Source organism: Chrysochloris asiatica, unplaced genomic scaffold (assembly GCF_000296735.1).
Source record: "Chrysochloris asiatica unplaced genomic scaffold, ChrAsi1.0 scaffold00234, whole genome shotgun sequence".
NCBI lineage: Eukaryota > Metazoa > Chordata > Mammalia > Afrosoricida > Chrysochloridae > Chrysochloris > Chrysochloris asiatica.
Window position 1 is genome coordinate 2,676,811 of NW_006408752.1, and position 9,212 is coordinate 2,686,022.

Consider the following 9,212-nt stretch of genomic DNA (forward strand, 5'->3'; position numbering starts at 1 on the left):
CCTGCAGAGGCCACGATGCCTGTACTCCCAAGTCTGCCCACCAGTGATGCATCCACCCTGGTTTCTGGGTGCCTCCTTGTCCCCCTTCTTCTGTCTATCTGTGTATTCTTTTGCTATCCCTATCACCGCTGGATCACCCCTCCTCGTGAACCAAACACTCGTGAACAACACAACTATGTCGAGGTCAGACCCCAACACCTAACCAGAGAAGTGGTGACACCAGAAATAGAGGCAGAGATGAAGGCATGGAGAGAGGGAGCAGCTGAGGACTCTAAATTCATGGAAAGAGAGGGACTGAGAGCTGGCAATCAGGAAGCAGACTTGCAGAATGTGACCTTTGGTTGTTTAAATTATTACCTATTTCTGAGTGTTGTTGTGTACATCCAAAACAAACAGAGGGAATAGAAGCAAATACTGTTGGATGATGATGCACAGAAGGGATTGTAATCATTGCAATGAAATGAAATATGATAGGATGAGTGTAAAACAGATGTTCTTCCATGTAAATGATTGCTCAATTCACAACAAAACCTTAAAAAAAAAAAAAAAAGATTTTAAGACAAAAACAAACAAATAGAAATAATCTATGATGGTTACAAAGGAGCTCTGGTAGAGTAGTGATTATGAGTCAGGCTAATCTCACTGTCAGCAGTTCAATAGTACCAGCTATTCTGTGGGAGAAAGATGAGACTTTCTGCTCCCGTAAAGATCTGCAGCCTCAAAAACCCTGTACAGGGTCGCTATGAGTTGGAAATGACTCCATGGCACATAACAACAGCATGATGGTTGCAGGGGGTGGGAAGGAAAATTATTTATGACCTAGAGGGTAGACACATGTTAACATGAGTGACAGGGTAGGCAAAATACAACAAGAGGAAGGTTAGCAGAGGAAAGATGAATGTAGCGGGAGACACAGGGAAAAATGCAGTGGTTAAAGTGAATAGAGGTAAATGCTGTTAACTGTTGGTACATGGAGGGGATTACAACAACTATGTAACGAAGCAAAAATATCTGCTTTGTTGAATATAAAACTGATAATTTGCTCTGTAAACCTTGATTCAATTCATAATAAAAAGTTAAATCCATAATATTGTTAACACCTTTCATCCACCATTCAAAAAATTGTATCCACCTACATTTATTTATGCGTGTATACATATGTATATACTTAAAATACACATGGAATAAAACTGTGACTACACTTTAAAAAGTGCTTCATTGGTGAAAAAAATGTTTTTGACTGCTTTACAAGGCTGTTTTTATAAGGATAATTTTTGCTTACTTACTAGAACAAAATGTACCTGATGATAAAAAGTGGGCTGATGAAACAGTCATACTGAAATTTTTTGTACATGTTAACTAGATAAAAGTATCCATCAGAAGAAACTATACTGAAACACAGTTAACAAAGGGGAGAGTGGATGATAAGTATTTTCTATATCGTGGATACTAATATGGTAGTGGTGTGGCGCTGTAGGATCAGCACTGGACTGCGAACCACAAAGTCGGCAGTTCAAACCCACCAGCTGCTCCTTGGAAACCCTATACAGGGCTGCTGTGAGTTGGCACTGACTCGACAACACTGAACAACAACAATTTGGTGGTGGTGGTTGTGTGACATTGAGTTGGTTCCAACTCATAGCGACCCTGGGTGGCGTTTCTGAGGCTATAAATCTTCACGGGAGCAAAAAGCCTCATTTTTCCTCTTACAGAGAGGCTTGTAGATTTCCAGCTGTTGGCTTTTCATGTAGGGGCCCAACTCACAACCCAGTATGCTATCAGGACTCCTTGGATACTAAGATGGAAGCCACCCAAAGTGTTTTGTTGTTAAGTGCTGTGGAGTCAGTTCTAACCAATAGTGACCCAGTAATAGAGTTTCAGAAGCTTTTAAAATCTTTGTGGGGCCATAAAGCCTCAACTTTCTCTCACAGAGCTGCTGGGGCGCTCCAACTGCTGACCCAGTGGTTCCCAGTCCAGTGCTTATCCTATGGAGACTTCACGCTCCCACCAAAAGCTGTAACTTTATAAAAAATGGTGCTTCTAACTTTTCAGATACTCAAATGCAGATTCCTGGATCCTCTTTCAGTCCTATGGAATCAGTTTCTGGTTTTTGTTAATGTTTGAGTCAGGGCTTCAAATCTGCTCTTTCCGGTTCAGTCCTAACTGATGAAAACTGATACTGAAGTGGACTGGCTGTACAAAATATGGATGTGTCAGGATGATAATCAGAATGATAAATGGAGTGGGAAAAATTAGGGGTGGATGCCCTGTTTAGAATATACAAGGGTAGTGTGTGCACTGCATAGTAATCAAATCGCTTGACCATTAAATGTGGAAACAGTGATGCCCACTCAAAGATGGTGCACCCACACAGCATGGAACACATGCGGTTCTCCACAATACTGCAATAATCTAATCTCCCAAAGCAAGCTCCTGAAAGCGCTCATGTCAGCATTTCCAAAGTTCCCATTCCAGACCTTTGACCTGCGATTGTTTCTGTTCTGGTATACCCACATATTACAGTCAGCCCTGTTCCTATTTTATTGCACTGGCCATGACTGAACTGATTCAAATTCCTGGTTTGAGAGTCCCCAGGTTTTGAAAAACATTATTCTAAAACTGTTCTCAAACTTTAGCTTGGACAAGGATCACTTGGAATGTTTGTTAAAGCAGAATGCTGGACCCAAACTCTAGTCACAAATTTGCATTTCTAACAAAATTCCAGGTAAGGGTGAGGCTGACTCTGTTGGGGGTTGGGGAGTACAGATAAAATTCAATAGCACTTGTCTCACTTTCTTTAAATTCTGAACTATTTCAAGTATATAGATCAGTATACAGTCTAACACCCATGGTCTTACCTCTCAGCATTAACACTTTCAGTGTGCATAATCAGCAGTTCAAACTAAGTAGCCACTCCTCAGAAACCTTATACAGGGGAGCTATGAGTCAGAACCAACTCCGTGACACTTAAAAACAGCATATGTTGTGCACACACTTAAATACATACATGTTTTGGTAACTTTCTCTGGTCCCATTTTCACCCCTACCTGGAAAAGTGATCTTCTCATCTATGTTTTTATATTTCTAATACATTTGTATATTTCCAAAAAGATTTAGTATTATTATTGCTTTGTATGTTTTAAATATGTACCCAAAGAATATCATAGATTAGGGAAACTGCCGCAACTTGCATTTTTCAAGATTTAGCTGTTTGATACATGCATATCCGACCCTTCCTTTAAGAACTCTTTATTGTATTCCTTTCGTATATATGTATGTACACACACACATATATGTATATATATATATATACATTTTATTCTTCTAAAAAGATGCTTTATCTGTAGTTTTGTCCTTTTAATGTAGCTTATTTTTTGCTTTCCATGCTCCCGCCTTAATTAATCGGGCTGAAAGGACTAAAAGGACATCTCTGTGTCTTGTTGCTTTTTATTATTTTCAATGTCAATTTCAACCTAGGCTTTTTATTATTTATCTTCTACTTTGTTTCACTTTACTCTTTATTCTCCTGACTTTTGAAGTGAACACTTACCGATTTTGCAGCATCATTCCTATTAGATTTGCTTGATATTTTTTCCCCAGTTTTCATTTTCTGTGTTTGAATTTGCCTGGCACCAAATAGTGTGAGCCAGAGTGCTCCTTGGAGGCCAAGATGGCTAAACTTCGTCTCTCATACTTCGGACATATTGTCAGGAGGGACCAGTCACTGGAGAAGGATATCATGTTTGGTAAGGTGAAGGGTCAGAGAAAAAGAGGAAGACCCCCAAGGAGATGGATTGTTCAAGTGGCAGTATCAATGGACTCAAACGTAGCAACAATACTGAGGTTGGCCCAGGTTCGGGCAGTGTTTCATTCTGCTGTGCATAAGGTCACTATGGGTAGGTACCAACTCGATGGCACCTAACAACAACAACAACAACCCACCCACAATGTTTGTGGTATTTAGTAGTGTTTCAAACAGATGTGGCATCAAAATGGTGAGTTTTAATACTAAAGTGACATGACAGTAATTGCTTTTCAAATCCATTAGCTGGTCTACCTGCTTTAGTTGTTTTTAAAGCAGGTAGACCATCTATTCAACACCTTCTGAAGAAGATTCTATATTCTAACAACTTGCCTCATAATTTCCTGTCGGAAGCTAGTGGTGGTGATACCAAGGTTCATAGGAATGAAACTAAGTTGTTTTCAAAGTAGGTGTGAAATTCTACAGACTCTAGTCAGACAGCTCTACATTTTTCAAGTGTGGAATCAAGTCCCTAAGCTAAGCAACAGATCTAATCTGCCTTTTGTCGTTACAAATGTTTTGAAGTTAAAGATTAAGCTTTATAATGGATCAACAACTAACTGGCAGACCATTTTACCATGGATCAAATGGCAGATTATCCATATGGTTTGGAGGTACTAAAATTTCACATTTCTGTAAAATGTGAACTCACTATTTTCAGTTCTCCCATTTGTTGACTTCCATCCACTGCGTTTTAAGGAAGAGATATTATACTCGAAGAAAAACATCATTGAGGCAGCCTAGTAAATTGGAGCTCTCTTATTTGGAACTTGAGTTAAGTGAATATTTATTTTTAGATCGAAATAATCATTAAATGTTCCATTCATACAAGGACCAACTTAAAACAATACAGGACTCCTGACTGAGAAGAGTTTTTGTTATTGTTAGGTGCTGTTGAGTTGGTTCCAACTCATAGCTACCATATGTACAACAGAATGAAACAATGCCCTGTCCTAAGCCATTCTTACAATTGTTATTGTGTTTGAGCCCATTGTGTCAGCATTGTGTTAATTGATTTTCTTGAGGGGTGGCAGAATGATGGCATTGCACTCCATTCCACCTGTTGCCAGAGCCCCCTTTTGGCCTCCACCTCTACGCCATGTCTGCACCTGCCATTTGTAAGGCATGACCGGACTATGGATTTACAGCTGTGTAGGAAACACAGCACTGTATTCCGGAGTGTCCACTCTATCTTTACCTGTTACTATCTTAGTGTCTGTAACAGAGGCTGTAAGTTTTTCAAAATGCTAACCAGCAGTAAAACAATCCAATGCTCATCAAAATAAAAACAGATATGTTTCATCACAGTTCTGTGGTTTGCCTCTTAGAATGTTTGAGGAGTACCACAAATCCCTACTTAACCACAACCAAAATTGTGAACATTTCAACATGAATAGCACTTAGAGTTAACCTCCAAACACAACTACACCTTGTAATTCTGGTTTTTAAATAAGATGTATTATACCAGACAATGACCACATTGAGTTGATCGCCTTTTTTTTTTTTTTTTATTCACCATAAACACCCAGAAAATTAACATCTACACAGATATTCTTTCTCTTGGAAATCACCATAGCACATCCTTTGTGAGTAGCCTGGTGGCACAGAGGGTTACACATTGGACTGCCAACCACAAGGTCAGCAGTTTGAATTTATCAGTCACTCCACAGAAGAAAGCTGAGGCAGTCTGCTACCAAAAAGATTTATGTCTCAGAAATCCTAGGGAATAATTCTATTCTGCACTAAAGGGTAACTCTGAATCAGAGCACGTTAGCCCCAATAATTTCTAGAGAGGTCTGCTATGCTTTTCCTTCTTTCTCTTGTTCCTTTTCTTTACCACATACTCCTTTCTCTGGGTCACTCACCCACGTTCCTTAAAGATCTCGAACAAGATGTAATTAGTGATATTGTCAACAATAACCTCATCTTGAGGGCCAATAGAGAGAAAACATTCACAGCTTTCCTTGAGTGTATTGTTATGAGACAAAAATATTTTAAGACTCCCTGAGAATTCCATAAAAAGGAATCAAATAAGCATACAGCTACATTTCACCTTGAGAATAAACCTCCCTTTCCCCTATAGCTGTTATTAAGTGCTGTGATAAATTTATAATGACCTGTTATAGGGTTTCCAAGGAGTGGTTGGTGGGTTTGAACCACCAGCCTTGCAATAAGCAGCCCAGTGCTAAAATGAAAAACAGTAACCAGGGGAAGGAAGAGACAGACATAACACTAAAGCAGATCTTTCAGAGTTGGGATCAGTTAATTCCTTCCAGAGATGTTGGACACATTGGCTTTGATCTAATCATTGCTTCCTAATTTGGGCTCCAAGCCTTCCTTGGAGCATGAAGGAGGAAGCTTTTTCCATCTCTTACGTCCCCTGGTTATTGTTCCGTATTTAAGCACTGGGCTACTAACAGCAAGGTTGGCAGTTCAAACCCACCAGCCGCTTCTTGGAAACCCTATAATGGGTCGTTATAAATTGAAACCAATTTGACGGCACTTAACAACAACAGCCATAGGAGAGAGGGAGCTTTGTTCTCAAGGTGAAACTTACCTGTATGCTTATTTGATGCCTTTTATGGAAATCGGTAGTAATACTTACACACACAGTTGAAACACAGTTGAAACAGCGAGCAATGCTAGGAAGTACTGTTTACTTCTTTGTCAAAAATATGGATTGTTGTTACTTGTTAGGTGCCTTTGAGTAGGTTCTGACTCAAAAGTAAAACAGGATGGAACACTGCTTGGTCCTATACCAGCCTCACAATTGTTGCTGTTTGAATCTATTGTTACAGCCATTGTGTTGATCCATTTCCTTGAGTGTCTTCCTCTGGTTTTTTGCTGACCCTCTAGTTTAACAAGTCTGATGTCTTTCTCCCTCTTGATTGGTCCCTCCTGATAACATATCCAAAGTACGAGAGACAGTCTCATCATCCTGGTTTCTAAAGAGCATTTTGGCCATAGTTCTTCCAACATAGATGTGTTTGTTCTTCTTGTAAATATATTTAATCTTCTTTGCCAACATCATAATTCAAAATCAGTTCTTTGGTCTTCTTATTGCTCAGGTTTCACATGTATATGAGGCAATTGCAAATACTGTGACTTGTATATATATAACCCAAAAGAATCACGAAGGAACAGAATCTACATTTTAAAATGTAAATTTTTGAAAATATGTTGCCTCTACACTAAAAGTTTATTTCTGTTAAGGAAGCACAAGCTAACTCCATTTCTTAGTATTTCAAGTTTACAATCATGTCAGCTTGAGGACTAAGGTGCACCTGACCCAAGCCATGGTATTTTCAATAACCTCATATGCATGCGAAAACTGGACAGTAAATTAGGAAGACCATAGAAGAATTGATGCCTTTGAGTTATGGTGTTGGAGGAGAATATTGAAAGTGCCATGGGCTGCCAAAAGCACCAATAGATCCATTTTGGAAGAAGTGCAGTCAGAGTGATCCTTGGAGGTCAAGATGGCCAAATTTCGTCTCTCATACTTCAAACATATTGTCAGGAGGGATCAGTCGCTGGAGAAAGATATCATGTTTGGTAAGTGGAGGGTCAGAGAAAAAAAGGAAGACCCCCAATGAGATGGATTAGCCAAGTGGCAGCATCGATGGATTCAAGTGTGGCAACAGTAGTGAGGTTGGCCCAGGATTGGACAGTGTTTTGTTCTGCTGTATATAAGGTCGCTATGGGTCGGTACCAACTCGATGGCATCTAACAACAACAACAATCATGGAGGAAAATAAAGCTTGTTGAATGAACACAATGCAAAGTGTCAGAGGACTTCTACCCTGAGGATCTGGATTGTGATTGTGGTGAAGACTACCAAATTTTTCCCTTTCTTCCTTTGATCAAACCATCATTTCATTTGGTGTTTTAATTGGACATGCATCCATTTAGTTAGGGATTATATTTCCCAGCATCTCTTGCAACTGTGGCCATGTGACTAAAATTTGGTCAATAGGAGGTGAACAGAATTGACATGTTTAACTCAAAACTGCATGTCCTGAACTTCTTTCCCTTTTCCTGATGGCTGGGAAGAAGTAACAAGAGCCAACTGGTCATTCAGGATCCCTGAATAACTTTATGGATGTGCTTGCTTACCTTGTATCTTGTTTTAGCAACAAGGGTTTCGATTCTCTTTGTTACAGTCGTTAATTTGCCCTAACTAGTACAACTATTGTTGTTAAGTGCTGTGAAGTCACTGTTTTAACCTTGAGAAGTCCAAGAACATTTTTATTATCCACATTTTTGTGCATACTTTATTTTGTTGTTTGTGAGAATATACACAAAACATACATCAATTCATAGTCTCTACATACACAGGCTGTGGTACCGATCGCAGTAGAGTTGTGCAACCCCTCGCCCCTCCCTTTGGGAGTTGTTTCTACTTCAGTCACATAAGTTTGCTACTGTTGTCAATTTGATCTCAAATAGACAGCTCTTAAGAGAGCATAATGCTCAAGGCAGACCTCTTTAACTAGTTAAGATCAACTTTTCTTTGGTTTTAAGATTACTTCAGGAGCTATTTTTGGTTTAAGGCTTAAAGATTATCTCGGGGCAATCTTTTCAGGGATTCATCTAGCCTTCATGGCTCCAGAAAGTCTAGAGTCCATAAAAACTTGGAATTCTGTGCTACATTACTCCTCCAGGATTTCTTTATGGAGTCTTTGATCAAGATGTTCGGTAGTGGTACCTGGGCAAGACACATGACAAAGGACGCAGTCGTGCATGAAGACAATTAGCCACACATTCCATATCTTCCTCCTATTCCTGATTCTTCTTCTCCTTCTGTTGTTCCAGGCCAACAGACACCAATTGCTGTGCCTTGGATGACCATTTGCAAACTTTGACGACCCTAGGCACTACGCAATGAACTTAGAAGGTAGAACAGAAGCACTTAATCGTTATTACATGTTTCATGCAACCATGATCCTTAATCTTCAAACCAAGGACCCACATCCCAGGCAGTGTTTGGTTGTACATAAACAGACTCAGCCACGTTTTAAAAATCATTTTTGAAAATGTGCTTATCACATAACTTTTGCCAGTTCAAATTTTTACAGGTGTATAACTTATTCACTGAGTTGGAACTGACTCATTGGCACTTAACAAGGGTGACTTGGTAGAATTACAATAATTCGTTGTGCAATCCTATTGTAGCAGTTACGAGTTGGGCTGCTAACCTCAAGGTCGGCAGTTTGAAACTATCAGCGGTTCCGCAGGAGGAAGATGAGGATTTCTACTCCTGTAAAGATGTACAGCCTTGGAAACCCTATGCAGAGTCATTATGATTCGGAACTGACTCCAAGGCACACCAATCCTATCTTCAAATGATGTAACTTTCATCACTACTTAACCTCCATTTCTCGCTCCCACCTGGCCCTGGGTGTGGTTC